The sequence below is a fragment of the Peromyscus maniculatus genome, chromosome 12 (assembly GCF_049852395.1).
Source record: "Peromyscus maniculatus bairdii isolate BWxNUB_F1_BW_parent chromosome 12, HU_Pman_BW_mat_3.1, whole genome shotgun sequence".
Taxonomy (NCBI): Eukaryota; Metazoa; Chordata; class Mammalia; order Rodentia; family Cricetidae; genus Peromyscus; species Peromyscus maniculatus.
In genome coordinates this window covers 60,531,854-60,559,720 of record NC_134863.1, presented here as the reverse complement: position 1 = coordinate 60,559,720, position 27,867 = coordinate 60,531,854, and positions in this window count along the sequence as shown.

Genomic DNA, 27,867 nt, shown 5'->3' with positions numbered 1-27,867 from the left:
CAGATAACCCAAGCATTATTGTATGTGTTTATTTATGGTAAAGAAAACATACATAATTGACATTTTACTTTAGAACAAGTATTTACCTGTTTAATATAATTTAAAAGCTATAAAAATGCCCTTTGATATCAGATCTTTAAAATCTTTAATAAAACCAAGAGACATTTCATAATTGGATGCATTTTTAAGTCCCCTTAGGGTCTTCTTCCTTAAATTAAATCTGTGAAATATAAATAACTCCACAGAGAGATAATATATATTAAGGGAGCTATTTTTACATATTTTCATATGAGCCACTGAAATTACTCCTCGAAATAAATTTTAGAAATTGAACATATAAATAAGGTTGTGCAAATAGGATTTGAAATTTACCTATATTTAATTATTTTGCATCTTGACCAAAGTTCACTTAGCCCTTAAGTCAGCTCTATGAAACCTCAATTATCTCTACAAGCTAGTTTTTAAAATCAATGTGTGAGGGACAAAGAAGATCAAAGTCAGAGTCTGAGAAAGTTGGTTTTCTTATATAATAATATTCATCTGTTAGCCCATCATTGATGAATTCATTCAGCAGTGAATGAAGTTTCTATAATTTCCTAAATTATGAGAAATAATGAATATTCTCTAACGTAAAATTTTCTTAACTCTGCAGGATAGTCAGAGAGGTGAGGAAAGAATGTTATGGTCATTTTAAATGAGCAACAAAAATGAAGTTACACAAATGTGACAAGATGGAGTCATAGGGACAAACAAAACTAAGTCCAAATTATGAACAATGTTAAATTCATGGGAGACTTGCTTTGGGCTAAGGTCCTGCCCCAAGGCCCAGGAGACCTCATCAGACTAGAAGGAAATAGCCATGCTGTCCACACAAAGGAAAAGAACTCTATAGCAAACCAGCTTTCCAAGAAATTGGAGATTCACAGTTGCCTATTAGCAATCAATGAGAAAGGGCCCAGAATATCTGAACAGGGCATGAAAAAACAGTTATTTCTACTTTAGTCTGTAAGGAAAGTAACTAAAATGACCACCTGCTTTGTATTCCTTTATTCTATTTCTTGCATCACTTTTCAAAGTATTTTTTACTATTTAAAAAGAATTTTTGTTAAAACAAAATACAATAATACTGGGATATTAATGTCTTTGACCTGTAGGTAATCACAATCATTCACACATAATCAATTGAATACTTTTATAATTATAATGATGTTGTGGTCCATTAAGGTTGAATAACAATATCCTACCCAATGGTGTATTGTTAGAAACCAGCAGAGAGGCTGGCCCATAGGAGCTAATCACACAGTAACAAAATAAACACCAGGAGAAAAACAGGAAAAGGAAAACCACACAGAAATAATGTTCCAAGTAAAACACACAAAAATATGCCAAAGTCTAAAACATAGTAACACAAAACTCTCATATGGCCATACTAGCAATGACTGGATATTAAATGAATTCAGGTTTTCAGAAAATAACTTGAGCCTTCTCTTAAAATTTTAAGTGTTAATATTCTCTCATTGACCATTTGATTGGGAATTTAACTTATAGAAAGAATTGTTTATGTATCAGAAGTCCATTACATCGTTATAGCAGGAAGAATTAAAGTCAAGGCAAATGTCTATCAATCAACTGAGAACTGGTTTATGGAGCATTTACCTAAGGCATTAATGCAAAGGGCTCAAGAATGTATGTTGGCTTAAGGGGAAAGTCATGTTTCCGAGCTTAAAAAACTGTAAATTTCTTCTAGAAAGGACAGCAAGTGTTTAAAATAAAAACAGATTGAAAGCTGCTCCTCATCCACTAGAGATGCTTTTTGACTGACTTGCCACCTCTCATTCAGTTTCTTAGCAGCAGCCCAATACGAAGTGGGGAAGATTTCAGTGCACTGTCACTAAAAATGGACCAGTAACTTAAGTCCACCCTCCTCTATCAAGTAGGGAATTTCATCTGAGCAATCTCTACAAAGACAAGCCCATCTACACAACTTGTAGATTAATCTGCTACTGGCACTGACAGGTTTCGCCCTCATCACTGACAATACTGGTCCCACTTTCCTAACCCAGATTCATAACTGCTCTTCCAGTTTGAGGTGTGAACCTGTACTAGGATTATCAATAAGGGGAAGAGACAAGTCCACTGTGTATACTACTACTTGGAAGATGAACAGGGTAACTGGCCCCATGTCTATGGGTACTGCTATTCTTAGGTACAGGGAGCAATTCATCCAAACTAAGATCAGTGTCTAAGAAATAGCTACCCTGAGCATAATCATCAGGAAAAAGTGAGTTCTTTCCCTGCTACATCATTGCCATCTGTGTCTGGAAGTATAACTATTGCTGATAAGGATCTTTAGTTTCTGAGGATAGACTAAACTGTAACATCTATCCTCAGAGACATCCCTAAGAGTCTCTTGATGGTCCACAGTGACCGCATACACAGCTTCACTTTCTTAGTGTGCAAACTCTACTTTTTGCTCTGAAGTATTGGGATCTGAGAATCACACAGTGAAATCTAATGCATAATGTTTTGAGTATCATAAAATGTATTCTTTGATGTTAATCAGACTGAACTCTTCTGAAATCAGGTGTTCTGAGACCTTGACAGTGGCAAGAATCAAAGTACTTTCTCTTATGTTTCCTCTAGGTGATGACAGCCTTGCCACTCGTCTGGACTACGACTTTGCCTTTTGAACTTCTTAGGAAACACGGAAGTCTGTGGCGTTGTCCAAAGTCTGTGACCACTGACCTGATCTAAGCAACATTTGATGCTTTAAGCCTTGTAGGAGGCTTTTCTCTCTGCCATATTTATGGTCCAGGTTCTTTGCTATGAAAACTTTTCTTCTAGGAGTTCCAGGGGGTTGCTTCAGGAAGAAACAAATAGCTTAGTTTCATCTTTTACTTTTATTAGTTATTTTTAATATTTGGAGTCATTTTATTGATACATTTTTTTAAGTCCAGTAATGTTTGGTTTTATTCTAGGTCTCTGGACAACTTAGTCTCTGGTTTTTGGTTACCGAAACAGTGTTAGGAATGGATTCCTTCTTGGGGAGTGAGGCTTACGTCAAATCAGACATTGGTTGGCTGCTCCCACAAATACTGTGCAACAATTTCCCTAGCATATTTTACAGGCAGGAGAGATTGTAGGTAAAAGGTTTTATGTCTAGGTTGGTGTGTATATTTCTCTTCTGGTAACCTCCAGAGTACCTTCCAGCACCAGAGAGACTAGAACATAAGGTTGAAGGATCCATGTAGCCAGCAGCTTGACTTCTCAGTGTTCAATAAGGGTGTGGGTATTGTCCTCAGAAATGGGGCCCTCCTGTCAGTTTTTAGATTTAACATACTAAAAATAACAATCCTACAAAAAATAATCTACAGATTCAATGCAATCCCTATCACAAATTCAACACAATTCTCTACAGAGCTTGAAAGGACAATCTCAACTTCATATGTAAAAACAAAAAGCCCAGGGTAGCCATAACAACCCTGAACAATAAAAGAACTACTGAAGGTCCCACCATTTCTGATTTCAAGTTGTACTATAGAGTAATAAAAACACATGGTATTAGAATAAAAATGCACATGTAAGATCAATAAAATTGAAGATCCAGACATAACCCACACACATTTGGACACCTAACTCTTGATAAAGAAACCAGCAACACACACTGGAAAAAAAACTGCATTTCAACAAATGATGCTGGTCAAACTGGATGTCTGTATGAAGAAGAACTCAAATAGCTCTATTACATTTATCACTCTGGACAAAACTAAAGTTCACGGAAATCAAAGACCTCAATGTAAAACCAGATACATCGAACTGGATAAAAAGAGAAAGTGGGAAATAGCCTTGAATGAACACATTGACACACAAACAGACTTTCTGAACAGAATACTGATAGGCACTAAGATCAACAATTAAGAAATGGTATACCTCACAAAACTGAAAAATGTCATCTCTTTCATCGCAGATGAAAAATGGCAACTTGAGAAGCCAATGGACTTTAGAGTCTTACAAGGTAAGAAGTACTTTATAGACCCAGAATAGCACACAAAGCTAAATGTTTCCAACCTAAATCCAAATGTTGCTTTCAACTTTTTTTTCAAGACAGGGTTTCTCTGTGTAGCCTTGGCTGTCCTGGAACTTGCTTTGTAGACCAGGCTAGCTGAGAAGTTATAGAGATCTATCTGCCTCAGCCTCCATAGTTCTGGAAGTAAAGGTATGCACCACCACTGTCCAGCTTTCAATTTTTATTGAAAATTGAATAGTGAATATTTGTTCTTTTCACAGTTACTTTCAACCTACTGCATTCAGAGAATTATATCAGACCTAATTATCATAACACAAACACACACTTATACACACAAATAAATAAATATAATTAAAAAATCAAAATTTGATTTAAAAAGTGCTTACCTTGTAAGCAAACATGAGGACATGATTTCAGTCAACAAAATCTGCATATTAAAACAAACAAAAAAAACCAAACAAATTTAATAGAGCTAGTCCCAGCACTTGTAAGTCCAGAATGTGGTAGCAGAGACAAGTAGATCCCTGGGCTCATCAGCCATCCAGTCTAGCTTATTTGGTGACTTCTTGGGCAACGAGAGTTATTGTAACTGAAAAAAAAAGAGGGTAGCAACTTTAAAATCAACACCTAATTTAGACCTCTGGCTTCCACACTAATGTATACATATAGACATGTACACATATATGCAAATGAATTTGCACAGACAGAAAATAAATTTAAAGGATTAGGCATAAAACAATCATTTAAATATAATGTAATGAAAAAAATTAATACAGACATAGAAATTGTGAAAAAAATGATAGGTTGTAAAATTACTAAAGTCTAATTAAATAGCTCTTACTTTGTTCTACATGCTCATACTGTTAGAAGAAAGACTGAGCACATAAATTAAAGATATTAAGGATACAAAATACTCGAATCAAACTCCTAGAAATGCCTGAATAAACAGAATATACTGATGAGTATTAACAGAAAATTACACATTTCAACAAAAAAATGATTACGAAATCTGCAAACATACCAGTTGTAATTGTGGTAATTGTGCCATATGAAACACAAAGAGACTGAAAATAAGTCACTGAGCACTGATGGATTGTGGAAGCAACATTGTGAACCCATATTGGTATCATCAAGGTGGAAAGAATGGTGAGAACAAATAGTAGTAGAAATAATGGTTAATTTTTTTTCTAAAGTTAATTAAAACTATGAAGATATATAGCTGATAAGGCTGAGAGGCAAGCAGAAGAGCTACACAAAAGTAAGGATGATGGCCAGGTTCTTGTTGGAAGACTCTTAAGCTAAAAGAGAGAGCAGAAATAATACTTCTGAAGCATTAAAAGAAAACAAAGGCAACAAAACACCATCAACCATGAATTTAATCTCAGCAAAAACTATTTTTTTAGTAAAATAAAGGTTTTATTTTTCAGACACAAAAAGTTTGGAAGGATTCATGGTCAGCATCATTTCACAGCAGGGAAATGACACATGACATCAACATCCATCCTTGTGGTGATGTTTTAATTGGGCTGAAATGTGATTTTATTTGTATGTTAATAAATAAAGTTTGCCTGCAGAGCAGAGGTCATAGTGAGCCAGGAATAGAAGTCAGGCAGTGGTAGCCCATGCCCTTAATCCCATCACATGACAGGCAGAGTCTCTGTGTGGTCAAGGACATAGCCAAGTGTGGTGACATGAGCCTTTAATCCCAGTACTGACCATAGAGACCTGGAGGTCTGTATAGACAGGCAGTGATGAGGAAGTCATGTGGCTGGGCTTAGAGCCAATGAGAAGGCAGAGCAGGAAAACAATAAAAGTACAGGTTAGGCAGGAAGAAGCTCTCTTGTGTGGGAAATTACGGCTTGGTGGTAAGCTAAAGGGTAGTCAGTGGCTCTTCGCTAATTCTCTGATCTCTTTGACTATGACCCCTGTATTTGGCTCTGTGCTTCTTATTTACTAAGACTGTTTAGAATTTCATCTACACATCCTGATGAGACTTCAAGGAAACTAAAAATGACCAATAAAAATACTGATAGAAAAATGAGGGAACTGGATATAATATTAGTGGAAATTTATAAGTGATAGTTCTTACAGTTTAAAGTTTAAATGATTGGTTGGTTAAAGCAAAACTAATACATTATGGAGCTTGTAATGTTTGTGGGAGTATAAAACTTATTGTGATACTACAATGAACAAAATAATTTTGTTTTGGTATTCAATTAAAGGCATATAGATAGACCAAAGTAGAAGATCTACAAGTTAATCCAGGTACAGTCTAGTGATTCTTGATAAAATTACAACTTCTCAAATTCCCTAAACCTATGATCAATTGAGACATGTGATATATAGTTGGAAGTTTTCCTGTGTCTTGGCTGGCCAGCTGTTGGGACTAATCTCTCGCACTTGCATCCCCCAAGTAAACATACAGAGGCTTATATTAATTATAACTGCTTGGCTGTTAGCTCAGGCTTACTGACTATCTCTTACACTTAATTTAACCCATAATTCTTATTTATCTTTAGCCACATGGCTTGGTACCTTTATCCAGTTCTACCTTCACATCTTGCTTCCTCTGTGTCTGGCTGGAAGACTCCTGACTCAGCCTTCCTTTCCCCAGAATTCTCCTAATCTACTTGCCCTGCCTACACTTCCTGTCTGGCTACTGGCCAATCAGCATTTTATTAACAAGAGCTTTTATTTGTACAAGATCATTATTTCACAGCAGACATGTTTAATGGGCCTTGAACATTAAGTACATTTATCTCTTCTTCCAGAGATATTAATAGACATACTAACACGGAAAGGGGAATTTCATAGACTCAACCACAGACTAAGAACTCAGACAACTAAGGAAGAGGAAGAAGAGTCTTCCTCAGAGAAGAGCCTGCATATTGGGTACTCAACACCAAGTGGTCAGGTCTGAAGCCATACACATACAAATGACATCATATGGATTCAGCAAGCTGTATTTGTTTATTTAGGAATACACATATGTATACGTATATACCTATGCAGCGAGGAAAGTAAGAGGGTAAATAATAAATGATATAACCACATTTTAGTTTCAAAAATAAAAAATTATAATAATTTTTAAAAGAAAATGAAATAGAAATCATAGCCTGGGATAAACTATTTGTAAATCAATAATAACAACTGCTCGCCAAGTAGGTTTGTCCAAACCACCATCATCACTAACACTGGCCTGTGATAATCAGAATGGCTGTGGCATTAGTAGCTAAGTTGGACTTCAGCTTCATTATAATCCCATGTGACCAACGTAATATATGCACTCTATCATTGACTCATGTAGAGCTATGCCAACATAACAGGAATTTCTAATATCATTAATATAAACTACCATAAAAAGGAAAACCAGTTTGTATCAATAGGAGTCAGATCAATGGTTGTCTGAGATAGAGGGGAAAACAAACGACATAGACTGTTGGAGGTGGAAGTTTCATGAGTATATACATATGTCAAAACTTACAAACGTATAGTTTTTAAATGTGTCCATTTCATTGTGTGCATACTATATTTCTATAACGATACCAATAAAGATACAAAATATGCCACAAACCTAAATATTAGATATAAAATTAAATAAGCTTTCAAAAATTAAAAGAATTACATATTATAGGAGTGAGCTTAGGCTATGAGGTGATAGCACGAAGGTGTCACAGATCCGCTCTTGTGAAGTCATGAAAGCTTATTTTAGCCGGGCTCAGAATGGGTATTCCACTCAGACAAAGCAATACCTGATCATGGAGTGAAGTCTGTGTTTGAACAAATTGAGTATAGGTAGACAAAATATAACAAAGAAATGTAGTGATCAAAAATAAAAGTATTGTCCTGCCCATCATGCTTCTCTGACATTGTGAACCTCTATTTCTAGGACACACAGCTGCCATTGAGACAAAAATACAATCTTGGATGATTTGATAAAATGCACTCAGCTCAGTAGAAAGAATCGGATGTACATGGGGAGTTCACACAAACTCTCCTGGTAAAAACTATTTCACCCCACTATCACCTCTGCTTTCACATTATTTATACACCAGACTTCTTTTGAAGGGGAAAAAGGGTGGGAGGTTGGGGGAAAATATTGAACCCAGCTTGGGCTATGTGATGGATGATATCAGAGTACCGAGAGACCAAAGTGTGCTCCAGGGCTGGATGTGTGATACAGGGTTTCAGGATGGTAAATCTGTTTGTGGCCCATTGGTAGTCTCTGAAAATAAAGCAGTGAGCAAAGACTGTCTGGGTCAGGGGCCTCCAAATTTACAGATTTTGCTTAACAGTAAAAAGTAGTCACATTCCAAATATTCATTTTTTCTTAAAGTGTTAAAATAAATGCAACAATGTCTAAAAACATTTGTTCAAAACAGGTTCAGCAATTCTAACAAGCAGTGATAAAACAGAGCTGTCCAGCAATATAACTGCCAATCATTGCCATAGTACAAGCCCCTGTCATCAACATTCCTCACTCTAGAGAATCTTGCTATAGATTAGTTTGTGATGTAGTGAGATCATCTAAATTGGTTAGGCTTCCCTGAAATGCATATTTCACAAGTGCTGATTGAGGCCTCATGCCTGGACTCAGAAAAGAATGTTTTTATCTCTGCTTTCAAAATAGAAACCATTTCCATTTGACATGATTTTTATTAATAAATAAAGAATATACAAGAAAAAAGGCAAGTTTCAAGTTGCAGTTTAGTCTTTGTTTTTACAAGCTATTATTACAAAGGATATCAAAGAGCTTTCTTCGAGCATGCAAGACCTGCTAAAATGACTTCTTTTAAGAGAAATTTTCCTGGCCCTCAAAGATGTCAGATTTGGATTTTTTATGTGAAGAGGAGTAGACACAAGTGGTTTTATCCAATGGGAAAACAGACCTAAACTATCTGGCAATGCATACTGAAGTCAGAACCTATTTCAATGCTACTGCCTACAAAGCCTTGTACACAGGCAAACACACATTGATAATGATTCAGAAGAGTAAATATTTGACAAGGAAGGCTTATGCACACTAGAAGCTAATTGCTAATGTTTGTTTCCAGCCAATTTTTACAAATTAAAATCCCAGTTCATCCAAGAGAGTGTATTTTAAAATAAGCTGAATTATCAATATTTATAAGTGAATACTGATCAAAATAATGTAATACATTTAAACTTCTGCTCAGCTACTTTTTGACCCATTTTCATCATACAAAATGTATGTTCTCCACAAAACATTATAAGAAACAGAAAACAACATCCTCAGATTAAAAAAAAAGAAGGCTTATATCTAGTGAATTAGTGTTTGTTTTACATGTTAGAAAAATAAAATATAAACATTTACATCTATGCAATGGCATCTTGTCATTTCTGTCCATTATAACTTCAATTGCCACATATATCTGTCAGTATATGGGTAATCTCAAAATTCACATTTTCAATAGGTGTTCCAGGTGTGATAGCTGTAGATAAACTCCAGGTTTCGTAAGAAAATAGTGTAGAAAAAGGGTATCAGAAGAGAGGGACAATAACATGTGTAGATACTAACACATCATTAATCATGCAATATGTGAAGTGTCTTAGTTTGTTTTTTAAGAGATAAATATGAAATTTATTCATTTTTTTTATACCCACAACTGTTCTTACTTCACATTCTCTAAAAATCTTCAAAAACTCAACTATCCTGTTCTGCTTTCTGTTTCATATATATATATATATATATATATATATATATATATATATATATATATATTATTTTACAATACCATTCAGTTCTACATATCAGCCATGGGTTCCCCTATTCTCCCCCCTCCCACCCCCTCCCCTTACCCCCAGCCTACCCCCCATTCCCACCTCCTCCAGGACAAGTCCTCCCCCTAGGACTGCGATCAACCTGGTAGACTCAGTCCAGGGAGGTCAAGTCCCTTCCTCCCAGACTGAGCCAAGTGTCCCTGCATAAGTTCCAGGTTTCAAACAGCCAACTCATGCAATGAACACAGGACTTGGTCCCACTGCCTAGTTGCCTCCCAAACTGATCAAGCCAATCAACTGTCTCACCTATTCAGAGGGCCTAATCCAGCTGGGGGCCCCTCAGCCTTTGGTTCATAGTTGATGTGTTTCCATTCATTTGGCTATTTTTTTTTCAATAATTGAGTAAAACTGAAATTTATTATATGCCACAGTCATCCTAGGGACCTCCATGCTATATATATAGCCTCTATGGTTCTATGGGTTGTGGTCTGATTGTTCTTTATTTTATATCTAGAATCCACCTATGAGTGAGTACATACCATAACTGTCTTTCTGGGTTTGGGTTACCTCACTCAGGATGATTTTTTCTAGTTCCATCCATTTGCCTGCAAATTTCATGCTTTCATTGTTTTTCTCTGCTGAGTAGTACTCCATTGTGTATATGTACCACATTTTTTTCATCTGTTTCTATGATAAATAAAATGACCAAAAGCACATGGGAAGGAAAGGGTTTATTTAATCTTAAACTTTAAAGTCTATCAGTAGGGGAAATCAAGGCAGAAACTTGACATAGGAATCTGTAAGCAGGAACTGACTCAGAGACCATGGAAGAATGATGCTTACTGGGCTGTTTCCACTGGCTCCCTCAGTTGTCTTTCTTATACAACCCAACACTACCTGTTCATGGCTAGCACCAACGACAGTGGAATTCATCCTCCAGTATCAATCATTAATCATGAAAATCTCCTATGGGCTAACTCCAGGGGCGTTTTCTCAACTGAGGCTCCCTACTCCCAGATTATCCTTTCTTTTGTCAAGGTTAGAAAAACCCAACCTATCATCAGCTCTAATGGCAAAACCACAGTCATGAAGGAAGATGACAATAGAAACTAAATTTGTTCAAGATTGCAATTATTGTCCTTATAACTATATTGAAATTTCCATCCTTTGATTACAAAAACCAATGATTTCCATATTATAACCTAATTTCTAACAAATTTTAAGCCAATTACATGTATCAACAATTTTTTTTACCCTTTTAAAGTCTGTTTCAACCCTAAAGTTCAAAAAAATAGTTTTCTCTGCCTTGAGGGAATCAGATAAAATCAATTGCAGATTATAAATATCTGTGAATTAAAATTCTTGCAAAGAAATATACCTTCCGCCTATAGGGATGATTAACTGCTTAAAACTTCAACTATTGTGGAGCAGAATGTTGTAGACCTAGAGCCAATCTCAATTTATTTGGGGGCTATGTTTAGTCCTTAATAATCATTCCTTGCCCATCTTAATTTCTGACCTAACATCCTTATAATTAACATATGAAACCTTTTGGAATGTATTACAGACCACTACTTTCCACCAACCAAAACACTATGAATATTGCCCCCATCCGTGGTCCACAGCAGATTCCCCGACTTTGTAGGAAACAGCCTGCTTGGCGTTTCTACCAGTGTATTTGAAATGTACCTTAATTCATGACTTTCCCTGTTCTGCTAATATAGGAACTTCATGAAATGATTACTGTTTGAATCTGGAATTTGAGCTAGTAATTTGTATTACTTGGCCATAATCATTCATATTTGGCTCCAGGGGAAAAAAGTACAAATAAACAACAACAACACACACAAAAAACAACCCAACACTGTTTCTTACCTTCTTTGAGGTGTGAGGATGTTTTTACAAGGACACATAACCAACTCCATTCTTGTGAAATAAAATCTAAACCCTGTATTTTCTTTTTTGTCTTCAGGTTACATGTGCGTTGAAATGTGCTTAAATGTGTTGCATATGTGTAGATGCGCTTGTGTGGGTGCGCATGCGTGGGTTTGCCTGTTTGTACATGTCCGCAGTAGACATCAGTTATCTTCCTCAATTGTTCTCCACTCGACTTGTGGCACTGTCATTTGCAGAACCCTGAGCTTGTCAATCCCAGCCCCTTGGCCAGGAGCTCCCCTGTCTCTGCCTCCCCAGTTTTGGGGTTAAAAGCATCTGCCATGCCTGTCCAGGTTTTCTATGAGTTTGGGGAATCTGAATTCCGGTCCTGATGTCTGCACAGAAAGTGCTTTACCCACTGAGCCTTCTCAAGACAGGAAAACTAGAACCCACTCTCCTGTAAAGTTTACTTGGTGTTCAGAAGCTATTTTGAAAGTTAAATGCATTCCACGCTAGAAAAGATGTCCATTGCCAAGTCCTCCACGACACAACATAAATGTGAACGCAAAGTGCTCCATTTTAAAATCAATCAAGGTGATGCAAAGCTTAAACTGCAATTGATTTTGGCTAATTTGCAAGTAGAAAGGTTTAGAACTTGAATAATTTCTTTCCCACTTTAGCTGGTTCACCAGCCTATTCAATGAGTTGGCTAATTATTAGTCTTGCCTGTTTGTTTATTTACTTCAGATAATTCCTGAGGGAGATAACTTTTGATTTATTTCAACTGTCCTTGGGTAGATGAAAGAAACTACAGACTAAAATGGGAAGGAAGGTGAGAGTTTTTTTTTTTTAAGCCACTTGAGACAAGTATAAAATCCTCAAATCCAAAATCTCTAATTTGTAAACTATGCATTTTTAGAAGTCAGCTGTAAGTGTGGAAACAAGAGTCCATTTTAGCTTCCTTTTAATGATTTTACAGAAAAACAAGAACAAAAAGGAAGAGCACCTCAACCTCATTAGGCTGATACTAGAATGACAAATTCCTCTTTCTCTTGGCATTCCTGATCAGAAAGTCTCAAGACCTTGCTGCCTTCCCGAGGAATCAGCATGCAGTGTTCCTTTAAATAGTAGTTTGTTACTTTGTTACATTACTGAAAATGTAAAGGCAACATATTGTCTGAACAGTAAGAAAACTGCATTTCAAAAGCAAGGAGGCTTCCTTTCATTGATTTCCCCAAAACTCTTCTTTAAAAGAGCAGAGGCAAGGACATTCTCAATGCTGATAGAAATAATCAAGATAAATATTCCCCTGGATCCCTCCAATGTGCATTGCATCCTTCTTGTGAATGCCTATGTGTGCCAATGGGTGAAATATAAAATACTTAGATAAAGCCATATGCAAACACATACAAGTAAACATAAACATTTGCAAATTTGAATTTTTGCATCAGGAAAATGAGAACTCAGTAAAACAGTTTTAGCAGAATAAATGGTTGAAAATATCTGCTGTTTTCAGAAATGCCTAATTAATCGGGTATCTTTTTTTTCAAATTGTATATTATGCAAAGTAATTGCCCTACTTTCCTTTGATAAAATTATTGGTTTATCTGAATACAGTTAATTTCAAATCTGCTTGTGGTATGGGAGCTGGCACCTTACTTTTCAACTTAATGAGGTTTTACTGAATATTCATATCATTATTAAAATATTTTTTGTAGAATTATACTTAGTGCTATTATAACTAAAGTTTTAGCTGGATGTAAATGTGTGTTTTTTTTCTTATAGAAATTTAAAAACCTGGTGCATTGTTCACAATTTCCATTCTGAAAGACAGTCTGTCAAACCGAAATAACTACACAATACAAGCCATTTTGTGACTCAGTTCTTGATTGCAGACAGCTGAGATTCAATAGCTGCAGGGCGACTGAGGACACCATCCAGACGTCTGTAATAATCCCCCTAGCTTTATCCCTGCTAACTTGAAAGCTGCATCAATGTGTCTGCCTATTTCTTGGCCCTATAATTAACCAGGAGGGCAGCATGGATACATATTTTGATCATATAAAATTTTAGCCACTCACAAAAACACTAGCAATGTACTCACTGAGTTCTCTGATCCGGAAGCTTTGCTTTGATGGTTCCTAGGACCCTGCAGCTGCTGATGACCGTAACGTCAAAGACATCCTGGAATCACAGAACATCTTTAGTATCAGGGCACAATCAGAGACCACCAGAACCAACAGACCCTTCTACACACACACACATGCACACACACATACACACAGACCAATGATGCATATGCAACTCTCTAAGAAGAGTCAAATGATTGTACCTTAATATAGATAGCCCATTACTGCAGCACTGGGCTCTTTTTCTGAAAGAAAAACAACAAATGGTGTGCTCTGCCACACAGCAGAATACAGAGTAGACAAGGGAATAATAGAATTGTTTTTAGTCTTAAAATATAAGTGATCAAATGAATACAAGAATGTACCCCCAAACTCCACAGGGATGCCAGCAAATGAAATCACATCTGAAATCTACTCCTAGATTTGTTTACATCAATTACCACACACTTTTATTCATAGTCATCAGTTTTCATACAGGTCCACACAGCCCAACATTGATTTGCAGGCATTAGAGCTGACATTTAAGTAGTTCTTCTTAACATTCAGGCCAACGTTTTTGTTTCTCTCTCCATGTGAACTTCGTTGTCCAGGGGAATTTGTATCTTAAAGGAGCTCAGTCTAATGCTAACCTCATGACCATGGGAAGGAACATAGCTAATGGTGCTATTTTATGTTGTTTTCACGTTCCAAGAGTTCTTTAAGACTCTTCCCATTTCCTTGTGTAGTAGATCTTCTTTTAATGTTTTGCGTGTTCTTATTATGCCCAAACTTCCATTCAGTACACTGAACCTGAACCTTCTACTCAACCCTGAGGCTAACCCTTGTTGTCTATGTAGACTGTCAGAACAGTAGTCAGACCCTGCTCAGCTTAGAGGTCTTAAAGGATGGAGCCCATTCTTCACCATCAGTTGAGGAGCCAACCATCTTGTCTCTCTGTTAACACAGCGGTTATAAGAAAGGGAAAGTACAACAGCTGGCCTCCTTAGAATTTGAAATGTGCATGAAAGTACTGTTCCCCACCCTTGAGACAGGGTTTCTTTATGCAGCTCTGACTGTTGTGGAACTCTTAGACAGGATGGCTTCAAAGTAACAAAGATCCACCTCCCTCTGCCTTTTGAGCACTGCAATGAAAGGCTCTGCAAAGTGTATGTATTTCTGTATGTATTTCCCATACAGAAAATACCATGAAAAAGAGGAAAGTGGTGGTGGTAGTGGGACTTTATGAGGCAAAGCTATTTTTTAAGTTTTTCTTTCTTCCTTCCTTCCTTTCTTTCTTTGTTCATTCATTCCTTCTTTCTTTATTCTTTCTTAAATTGTTTTAAATCTAGTTTCCTAATTGATTATTATTCTTTTGGTGTAAAGAATGAGACCTGGGTAATACTCCTGGCTCTACCCAAATGATTGTAAGATCATTAATATTAACTGTTGGTCCCTTCACTAAGAATTAACCCAAATGGGTTTGTGAGCCTTCATCAGGAAAGCATCTGTTCCAGACTCTCCAAGAAAAAATGATATGCCCAAAAACATGTAAAGAGAATAGAGGAATCATAACATTTTTAGTAAACTATATGCTTATAACATCCACCTTTTTCAATCAGCTGCCTGCCTGCCAAGTTTCACAGCTGTGTCCACCTGCTTTATGAGCTTTCACCCAGAAAGCAAAGCTTTGTTGTTGTTGAGGTTTGCCTGTTTGTCTTTTCTGGGCCTCTTTCCTTTTTGGACACTAACTTAAACCTTAAGTCTGCATCTCCTGATACTCTAGTCAACCTTACTGTTTCTGAAGAACTGTAGCAAACCATGTGGCTGCATGCAGCCTTCCACTGCTGAGTGTGTTTGCTTTCCTGCTCTCTGACTCAGAAAAGACAACTTTACATCTTTCCTCTCACCCATCTCTTTCAGCAGCAACCGAGATCTTTGACCGACCTGCCCTGTTGATATTTTCATCTAACTCCAATAAATTTGTCTTCAAAGATTTTTTTTCTGAATCTGATTTTAAATTCTTTTACATAAGAGACCAAGGTCCCACAATATTTCTTTCTGAGTCATGAGACCATGCTTTTTTTTATCCTCAACAGGGTCATTTGAAAAAAAATCTGTATCCAGAATAATTATTGAATACTTTCCCTTTTTCATGTGATCTACATTATGCCACTTGGGCATTTGTCAAATGTGGTAATCATGCTCAACAATAGATGGAGATCTGTTGTTCTTTACCAACACCAATAGGTGCATTTAATATAATTTCTGGAAAAGAATAACAAGTACATCTTCAATAGTAGGAAGCCCGTGAACTCACTTTAGGACTTGACTAACTTGAGATAAGACAGCTAAATTTATAAACACTCTCAACACTCACTTGAAAAGGGACTTAGTAGGCCCCTGGCATTTTTCTTACCATGTATTGAATGAGGTCTTCTACTGACCCAGATAGAAATGGCCCACTATGACTATACTTACATCTCAAAATCTTCACAAATCCAAAACTATTTTGGGTGAGAAACTAATCCATTTGTAAACGGCAAAATTCTCCCTGGACTTTGAGGTCAGGATCTTTAAACTAATGTGCTTCAGGCCTGACGTTACTGTTGTAAGATCTCTTGCTAATATTTCAGTATTCTTTATAGCAAAGGTCACAAGGACTTCTAAGACCTTACTCAAGGGTCAGAGAAAGAGAAAAATGCAAAACCAAAGCATCTTTGTTCTTATACAGTGTGTGTATATAGAAAAATCAGGTACTAGAAAAAATAAATATAATAAACAGCTAAGCTAATGTAGCAATAAATGTTATGAAGATATATGAAAGTGAGTAAGTAATGAGAATATGTGCCAACAATTTTAATATTTTCCCTGGTGATTTGGTAACTGAGCCTGGTCTTAGATGAAATGAGAACTTCTAAGGCTTTTGAGACCTGGTGTCATTAAACTCTAAATAATTTCCCTGACTGTATTTTTTTTAGAAAAATCATCTTTTAAAATATTTTACTTCTTTATTCCCAGCGTCATTCTTTCAATTTCATTTTTCATTGCCTCTTAGTTGCATCACATCTCATTCTGGGAGTTCATAACTAGAGTCCAAGGCACCTAATATCTTACCAATCCAGTCCACCTCCGCAAAATTTTCTTATGAAAACAGTGATGGCACACTCTCTCTGGAGTACTCCCTGGCATGCTATCTCTTCCCTCTGTGGAGAAATTTACTGAGCTTCCTTCTATATGTCACTTTGCCTAGTCTGTGATTATAACCCTGCCAAAGGACTCCTTTGTCAATATGACTCCGAATTTCAGTTTTTCATAAGAGAAACTTATGTATGATTTGGAAGTTAGATGGAAGATAGGGCCTCTTCTCCCAAAGTCAGTACAGTAGGACATGAAAATAAACAGACCCAGAAGTGGCAGTAGGCTCCAGTTTTTCCTAGATCTTCCTGTTCCGTATAGAGCATGACTTTGATGGACTCTTCACTCCCTCTTGGCATATAATCACCAGACTTCAACAGCACACCACAACCAGCTAGAGGGACTGGAGTGCACAAATCTCTTTGTTCACTCATTTGACCACATCAGTGTCGCAGGAGTACTGAGGACCAGATTTCCTCTCTTCACACCATTACTTCCCAAGTGACCTCTATGGTTGTGGAGGATCTTACTCCTATAATGAATCTCTCATTCCAGAGCACTCTAGTGATTGTGTTAGTGAGCTCCTGCCCCCTTCACATCTCAAGTGTTTTTATAACAGCACATATTATCTCACTATGACTAAAAATGATTAGCGCATTATCATCTTGATATCTTTTATTCCTGCTGAGATTAAATCTGGGAATCAGTAGACATCGAGGAAGTCCAAGTCCAATACCACATTGTTTTCTGCCCCTGTGTAAATATTTCTAACACTGATCATTTATGACTTAATTGCAAATAGGAAATTATGGAAGTTCATGAGCAGGGTTTCCTAGGAGAAATGAGTTAGAAGAGACATAGTAAAATTCCAGCTTTTAACAAGATAGGGAACTGCACTTAGCTCAGCCATTGAAAAGCTCTTTTAACTCTACTTTATGAAAAGTAAAATTAAGCCTGAATGTTAGTTAACACTATAATTAAAAAGTTACAGAGGTTTTTAATCTCTATTTACTCCTCCCCCCATTTTTTCCAATGATACTTTTTATTAATATGAAGCTCTGAAGAATCAAACATTAACAATTCTTGTGTGGGATTACAGCAGAAATGTGTGTGTGTGTGTGTGTGTGTGTGTGTATGCGCGTGTGATGTCATTATGTCTTCACAAGTCTTCACAATGCTTAATATTGATGTTCTATTGATTAGTGAATATACTTTCCATGCTACGTATGTCCATGAATATGCATCTTTGCATAATGTCTTCAAGATATGTTAGAAACTCTATTTTAGTTTAAGAACAATCAATGTTAATTTAAGGACAAGCAAAGTTAACAGCATTATTAGTAGATTGTAGAGAGTCAGAATGTTAAATATTAACTTGATTTTGTGTAGTGGAATTAGAGATGTTATGGAAAAACATCTTTGGAGTGAAATAAGACTGATGGAATGTTCATAAATATCTTCTTGAAGCCAAGTCTGTTTCTATGATATGAAAAATGAGGTCATCCCTAGAAGAATACTACAGACAACATATATATTTATAATAATATATAATGTATAAAAATGTATTATCCATTAATAAAGATAAAATGCATGAGATTGATACAAGACAGGGATACCTGAAAAACCCAGAAATTTAAAACTCAGGTTAAAATCTTAGTTCGAAGGGGAATATTCCAAGCAGGGGTTTGGAGGACACAGGCAGGGTGATGACCACGATTGTTACTTTACCATAGTTAGTGACAGTAAGGAATTCTTGGAGGCCACCAGGATGAGGCCACCAGGATGAGGCCACCAGGATGAGGCCACCAGGATGAGGCCACCAGGATGAGGCCACCAGGATGAGGCCATCAGGATGCAACTGTCTGAATTTTGTTATTCATTTTTTATTTTAAAGAACAGGCCAGCTTTATAATAGATGAGTTACAGATGCAAAATAAGTGCCATCTGAAACGTGTACAAAGCCACGGCAGAACATTTAAGAAAAGCTCAGAGAAGCAGCTTGATTAAGAGTCGTGGGGAAAAACGGGGAAGATGGAAAAACTGAACTTTTAGGCAATAGAATCAAAAGGCCTTTGCTATCCATTGGTTGCCATTAGAGGACTGAGACTTATGGCCAGCCAGGTGAATCACCAATCACTTTTTGGCATTTCTGCCCAGGTAACCGACAAGATTAAAGACTTTAGTAAAAGTGTGAAGGAAAGAAGTAGAAAGTAAAGTGGGAAAAACGAATTCAAGGTGTAGGTGAGCTCGCCATGAAGCCGAAGGGGGAAATCTGGTCTCAGTATGTATTTCAGTAGCACTCAAATGATGCTGGTACTAAAATTCATCTCATAGATGCCACTACATATGGAGAGTATGTGGAGTGAGAACAGAAGACATGTTAAAAAGGGAAATCATGAATTGGGGAGTAACAAACTAGAAATGAACCTGAAAAGATGGAAATCTTTTTTCCCAATCCCCACAATAAGACAAAAGCTAAATGAAGTGTGCTTTGCAAGAGAGAAAATTGGCTTTTCTTGTCAAGAAAAAATTTTGAATTTTCAGAATTTCATTTCATAGTATCTTCTGTCTCCATGCTGATCCAGTAATTGCTGTGGGTTCCTTTTCATGGGAGCAGTGTAACAGGCATCACAGTCCAGTGCCTGTTGCTTGAGAAGGAAACCCAGATTGTAGACAGTGACTTATGGGTCTCACTGTAAGAAGAAAGTGGATTGTGCTATTATGCCAAGGGTGCTGGAAATACAAGGAAGGTCAGTAGACACTCATGTCTGTTTCTGTTCACATTTGCTTTGCCTGCTATTTTTCCTGGTAGAACGTGTCCTTGAAATAGCAATATTAAATTTCCAGGACTTCATCTGACTTCTTTTTCCTTTGAATTCTGGCTCCTGATACCAACTGCCTCATCAGTCATTTTCTCTGCTCTTGGTTAAAATCATGGATGCTGCTTTCTAACTTCTTCCTAGGTTCTTCCAGGGAACCTTGGCGGTGCCTTTCCTGTAATGGAGGCTTCATAAACGTCTTGACACTCTGAAGGCTTTCATGTCTTCCTATTGCTGCCACCACAATCATAAAGAAGTCTTTTTTTTTTTATCTGAAATGTTCCCCATAACCCCCCCCCCCAAGAATGACTAGGAAACTGAATACATCATAAGACCTTTTATTATTATTATTATTATCATTATTTTACAACACCATTCAGTTCAACATAATAGCCACAGATTCCCCTGTTCTCCCCCTCTCGCCCCCTCCCCCTCCCCCCAGCCCACCCCCCATTCCCACCTCCTCCAGATCAAGGTCTCCCCCGAGGACCGGGATCGACCTGGTAGACTCAGTCCAGGCAGGTCCAGTCCCCCCTCCCAGACCGAGCCAAGCGTCCCTGCATAAGTCCCAGGATTCAAACAGCCAACGAATACAACGAGCCCAGGACCCGGCACCAACGCACAGCTGCCTCCCAAACAGATCAAGCCAAATGACTGTCTCACTCATTCAGGGGGCCTGATCCAGTTGGGGGCCCCTCAGCCTTTGGTTCATAGATCCTGTGCTTCCATTCATTTGGTTAGATGGCTCAGCCGTTAAAGGCTAGGCTCACAACCAAAAATATAAGACCTTTTATTTGGAACTTGAAAGATTGGATTAGTATTAATAAGCATTGCATTTAAATTACTGGAGCTTAGAAAACAGGAACCTGAATTTTGTCATGTCTATATTCTTTGTCTGAGGATGATCTTTATCACTCTATGAAGAAACCTACCTCATTCCACTGACCCTAATATGAGGAACTATAAGCTTCGTCTTCATCCATTGTTCTCGAAATCACTTCACCTCTCTTTATAATGCACAGTGGGTTTGGAGATAACTAGGGGTGTCCAAGGGCAGCATGAAATTAGCTGTCATTAGTCCCACTCACCACCACACAACTCTCCTTTGCACATGAAAGACATATGACTGCTATTCTCTCCCCGCTTCATCTGCCCCCTAACATGAACTTTGGAAATCCACTTTTAACAAAACCAAGAGCAAACATTACTTGAAAAAGAGCAGTGCAAAACGTGCAATGTATTTCTGAACATCTCCTCATAGCAGAAAAAAAAAATCATCAAAGGGAAAGCCGTCAAGGTTAAAAGCAGCACTGAACAGTGATTCATTTGGTAAACAAGAGTAGGTGTAATTATCACAAAAGCAAACTTTGCTAAGGGGATAACTGTCAAAGCTCTCGCAGTAAAAGGTCTCTTTACCATTTTAATCCGACAGGCTGAGAGTTCCCTAGTGAAAACAACTCTCAATAAAATCACAAATGTAACTATGGTATTCTGTTAAACTTTCATTTCAGTCATAGCTACCAAAACAAGTTTAATATTTACAATTCAAATGACCCTGGTAGATTGGTTGAGAAGGCTGATAATAAAGATATATATATATATATATATATATATCTTCAACTCTGCATTTTTATGTGTTGGGCAGTATTCACTATCAGTAAAAACACTTTAAAGAGTTTTGTTTATGTTATTAGAGCTTGACCCTTGAAAGAAACTAAGTCAAACTTCAGTTGGGTTGCAGTTCTACATTCAGAAACTTCAAAATAAGAAGTATCTGCTCAGGCGACCCCAGGTGACTCTGAGCTGCATATTGTAAGAGAACTCTCTTACTATGTATGCATCATTCTTGAGCAGACTTCATGAATTTTCATATTTCTCCTTTGAAAAAAGAAGGAAATTAAATCTTCAAAACAAGTAGCTCGTTCTAGAGCATATAAAATAATGGTAAGCCTGACTCAAACTGTAGATGCTTGACTTTCACGTGACTACTTTGTCATGTTCTAGGGAATCTTGTAGTGCTGTCCATTTAACCTTCTTTAGTGAAGGGAATAGCTGATCTCTGAACTCTATGATAAAGTTCCACATACCATATGCAGTTACTAAACATTTGAAATATGATTAGAATGACTAAATTAAAACAGAATCACTCTTTGTTTTCAATCTTAAGGAATGTATATTTAAGTAGCCAAGCTTAATCTTGGCAAGCAGCTGTGTTAGACATCTTAAGGCTGAGCCTGTAGGTTGGTGTAGAGCATTTCCTTTCACAGTTAGACAGCCTAGCAAAAGCAGGAGGCAATCGGGTTCAGCCTCAAGTGTCCTTAGTATTCATTCTCTCTCTCTCTCTCTCTCTCTCTCTCTCTCTCTCTCTCTCTCTCTCTCTCTCTCTCTCTCTCTCCTTGTCCTTGGTTAAACTAAAGCAGGGATGAAGGAGAATGAGAGTTGAATGTTGCCTCTTTGAAACAGGGGCAATAGCTCATGTTTTATTTCCATAGATTCCTGCACCTGGATTTACAGAGAGTAGGCATAAAGCAATCTGTTGATGCTAAATTTACTTGCCTTAAAAAAAAGTGCCAGAGAGGAAAGAACACAGCTTAGAATTTTGTTTCCCCAAATTGTCCTACTTGTACTTTTCTACAGAAAAGCAAGCAGAGAGCCTTTCTTAACACTGACTGGGTCTAGTTCCAGCAGTGGGCATCTACACAGTTGACTAATCTCAGTCCAATTTACACATGCACCAATTGTTAGTTGTCAATCCAGAGAGCAAGAAAGTCTGAATCCATCACCACTGATCAGCTCAGCATCTCTGCTGTCCACATAATGAAAACCAATCCTATCTTTATAATAAGCCATTTACTTCAGCCTAGAATGCAGCTTGGTGAGGTCGATTCACTTTTTGAAATGGAAAAAATAATGGAAAATATTATTGATTTTACACTACAGATGGCTATTTAGATGGTAAGTGTAAGTTTTTCATGATTAAAAGCAAAATAGAACCTGGTAGAGAGGTTCAAAACAGGCTATTATACTAGGGTGACCTCCAATTATCATTTTTTATTATAAACAATTGTTTGTTTTCAAATTTCCTATATAGCTTTTTCCCAAGGATTTCTCAAATTGAATCAGCTTTCACTGTGGCATCATAGACTTCCTTAATTTGTATTATTTGTATTTAGTTTATTTGCTTGCAGAAAAGCAAGGCCATTGATATGGTTTATGAGGAAATGAGTACTATTTCAGTAGACTATGCCCTTTCTCTCCCTCCATTTTAATAAATAAAAATACTCTCACAGATTTACAGAGCTGAATGTCTTAGTGTAACCACCGTCAGTCAAAAGTGCTTGTTGAATGAGCCTCAAGGGAACTACTATAGAAATCTTTGCAATGCATGTCAAATTCCATCTACTTCTTAAGAGGCCAAAAGGTCTTTTGACAGGGGCTCAGAATTGTTTCATCTCCTTAAGCTGTCTGCTTTGAAGAGAAGAGTTTTGATGGTCAGGAAACCAGTATTTATGTCTATTGTTCCAGTCCCTCAGGATTCTAATTTCTTTGAACTGAAGAATCAGTGATCTTACCTAGGTGGTTTGTACAAAGACAACTTTGTGCCTTCTGTATAACCTTAGTGTTGTTTCAGACATTCATCATTTATGTCAAATGGCATTTTTTTCCTTCACACTTATAGCATTCTATAAATGCTGTTCTTCTAAACTTGGGAAACTAGCTGCTCATTAGCTGGAAATTTTCCCCAACGACTAAGCATTCTGCTGTATCCAATAAACAATGGGTTTTTTTTAAGATCATTATTATTATAAAACTAACATGTCTTCAGGGATAAAAATAGGACTAATCTGGGGAATTGAGCAATCATTTAATTAATACTGTATAGATGGGAATTCATTGCTCTGTTTAAATCCCTCACTGTTGCTGGTGGCAGTGACAATGTTATGTTTGAAGGTGATCTAAATCACCATAGCAATTATTGATATTTTGAGAGTCTGCAGTCAGCAGTGCCATCGTTTTCACTTAATAGGCTTAAGAACTGGCCTCTTATCCACTCTTCAAAGCCTTTGGATGAACGATATAACCCCAAGATAGTATCCTTTGCATCTTGGTTCCAGCCAGGAAGAGAATATATACACACCAAGATTTGGGGGATTCTAACCTTATTCTTAGCACAGTTTCTAAAAAGAACTAACCCCGCTGAGCTTTCCAAATCCCCAAGGCCCAATTATATCTCTTTGCCTCTGCATTGCCTTTCAGGTGTTTTTACCACTGCTGGTGAAAACAGATAACATTAGGGTCACCAATGATCGTAAGTTTCAAAATACAGGCCATAAAACATTAAGTTAATTATGTTTTAGTGATCACAATCATTGCTTACCTGAAGAGGTTAATATTGGTCACAGAGTCATATAGCCTCATCATTGAAAGGTCAAAGGCTGATGCAAAATAGTTTCAGCCATTTGCTGCTGATTAATCTTGATTTCTGTGTTAGAGTTTTTCAACTATTTTAAGGCAGCTGTCATATCTGCCTCTAGAGTTTTCTCTCCCCTAATCTAAGTATCTCTTGCTTCCTTCTACTGCTTTTAAAGTATGATTCTCCCACACCTATATCCATCTGATCTCAGTCCTCTTTTGGAGCTAATAGAGCCTCCAAAGGCATTAGCTTTTTTAAGGCAGGCATGTCACACTTAATTCACATTGAGTTTACACTCAAGTTGAAGTTCATGAGTCTTTTTGAAGGTGCTTCTGTGTTAGCATGTACCCCATCTTTATTCTATTTGGGGTTCTTAACCAAACTGTGCTTCAGCAGCTCTTTTTTTCCTACTCCACTTCTGTGTTGCTGTGGTAAAACACTGTCCAAGAGCAACGCAAGGAAGAAAGCGTTTACTTGGCTCTCAGCCAATCACACTGGGAAGCCGAGGCAGGAACCTAGAGGCAGGAACCGAAGCACAGACTACAGAGAAATACTTTTCACTGGCTTTCTCAGTTACCTTTTTTATACAACCCAATTCCATCTTCCCAGGAATGGCACACTGAACTGGGCTTTCCCATGTCAATCAATCAAGAAAATGTCCTACAAACATGCCCACAGGCAAAGTGATAGAAGCAGTCACCCAACTAAGATTCCTTCTTTCCAGGTTTGGTCTGCATTTGTGTCAAGTTGCTGAAAATCAGACAGCAAATGGAAATAGCCTATGGCTTCAGATTGCTGCTGTCTTGCTTCACCTTGATTTGAGTCAATAATCACATAAGGATATTCAAATTATGATATCTAACAATACAAGTATGAACGATAATAGAAAAAATGAGAGGGGAAATATCAAAGGATCCAAATTCTCTCTCTTATGCCATTTCCTTCAGCAGGTTAGCAAAAATTTATAGACAAAAATTTATAAATAAAATTACATGCAAATATAAATGAGAAACATATAAAGATATTTAAGTCAGAAGTTGCACCAATAGTAAAAGAAAAAAATCAAATGTCATCCTTAGTTGATTTAGTCTTCCCTAGCAAAACTAAAGTTTTATAATTAGGAAAAATATGTAAGTAATTATTTCTATAAGATAGTATTGACTTAAAAAGCAACTGGAAAGTTTGAATTTAGGTCACAAGTAGGTCACAAGTTTGAGATATGATTTTTCAATCCTTAGAAATTACTAGTTATCTACATTATAATTATTAAAGAGAATATTTTTGCAAGCTGTCCAAATTAGAAAGATTCAAATTATATATGTATGTGTGTGTATATATACATGTACATGTATATATATATATATATATATATATATACGTGCGTGTGTGTGTGTGTGTGTGTATATGTGTATATATATATCCCTAAAGTATTTAATCTAACAAAATTAACACAAATTTGAAGTTAGTATTACATTCATTAAAATAATTTTTTGAGAAATAAATGTATTAAAACTTTTACTGATTTATTATTATGAAAACTACATAATCATTTTAATTGGAATAAAAAAATTAAAAATGCTGAACCCAAAGAGTGCATCACAGTAAAATGGCAAAATTCATATCATAAATACCTGTAAACCAGAAGTTTGAACTTAACTTTACATATACTGCTTTCTCTATCACTAGCTAAGGCTTTTGATAAAACTTAAAACGGAATGTTGGTTTATTCTAATATGTGTGTGTGTGTGTGTGTGTGTGTGTGTGTGTGTGTGTGTATAATCCCACTGTTATTAAAGCATCAATCATCACCTTTAACTTGTGTATCTCTAACTCAGAATTGTACAAGATGCTGAGGTACCAGTACAACTTCTCTGACTAAACATCCCTAACTCTTGAATGGAAACATGATCCATGAAGAACAGACACAAATTTTATAAATTAGCATATGTTTGAGGGAAGTACAGGGTATTTTGTCAAACAGCAACACTTTCTTTGAAAAGCCAATGATAGTTGCTCTTCCTAGTCATTTCAAATCTGCTCTATTCAAGTTGATATAATTTATGCAATGCTATTTGCAATATCCAGCTGCTTTGAAGTTCCATATATTTAAGCAATATGAGGAAATTTCCAGCAGCATTTTCACTTTTAGAAGTGCTATACTGCACACAAAGGACAAATTTTTCAAAGCATCATAAATCCCTAAACAGTCCTCCTATTTGGGTTGCATTTGGAGGCAAATAATATTCATAATGCATCAACTATCTGCCGATACAATCTTTTGTATTGCTTACATTGGCAAATGAACAGGCTTAAGCAAAAGCAATCCCTTCAAATCCTTTTCAATGATGTGATAGAGCATTTTGGTGGCTTGGGAGTTCATTTGGAAGTGAAAGAAAGCAAGTAAGTCATGATGCTGGTTTTCCATACACACCACACAGAACAACAATCATACAGAACTGTATGCACCAAGTAGTTATACTGCTATTCTGTTCTCTTCTTTGTAAGGCTAACTACTTTATTCTGTACTGCTCCCATATCCTTTGAACAAAGAATATTCCATATTGTCCAAGCTCTCCCCTACTCAGTGTCATAATACTTACTGCAATAACAATAGTAATCCATTCATGTAGAAGAGGGTCCAATGACCTACTCCACTCTTTAAAGTCTTCCTTGATCTCTCACACATATGACCATGTGTTAGAGAAGATAGGCAGAGAATAATCATTCATTATTTATCAAAAATTTGTTACATGAACTAGTTTTAAAATTAAGATTTATTACAAATTTATTAATAATATATCCAAGATGCAAAGTAAGTTATATGAAACTAAAAGCATAATTGTCTGTATATAATTGTGTGTGTGTATGTTTACAGACACGTGCACATGTTACAGCACATATGTTGATTGAAATCTCAGGTTCTCACTGGCCACTTGGCTTGAGATCGAGTCTCAGCTATTGCTCATTGCTGTGTAAGCAAGGCTGCCGGTTCCACAAGCTATTGGTGATGAATTTGTCTTTGCCTCCAACCTCCTAGTAGAGACACACTGGTATTACACATGCCTGGACTACTGCTTTTATCTGGATTCTGGGGTGAAGTTGGGTTCCCAGGCTTGTGTGGCAAGCACTTTGTTCAATAAACTTTCTCTCAGTCTACAAACACATTGACCACAATTAATATATAAATTAATTTTAAATTTCCAAATATTGCTATATTCTCTAAATATGGCTAACATACATTTTGATAAACATCTTAAGAGTAGGCTGCATGATATCCTTATGCTTTGTCTGAATCTTAATGTCTAGCATTCAATTTATAATAACTTATAGTGACATTTTATTGCTAGAATTTCTAATTACTCATACTTGGTTCTTAGGCAGAAAGTAAATACATCCTCAGATTAAGTAAGAAAATTAATTAGAATAGTCTTAGTTCATGTTTTAAAGTAATGTATTATATATATATATATATCAGTATGAGTATGTATGAGTGTGCATACATGTTCAGATATTTAAGCAATAATTATTTTATTTGTAATGATTTTACTTTCTGTATTTTAATATCCTCTACAAAACGTGAATCATATTGAATATGAATAAACAAAATTGCCACTATGTAATAAAAGTAATAATCATGAAAAGTATCAACAGTGAAATCACTAAACCTAAATAAGAAAATGCATCCTCTTCCCTGCCTATACTTGCATAGTAGCTGATTAATATCTTGAATTGGTAAATTCAATCATA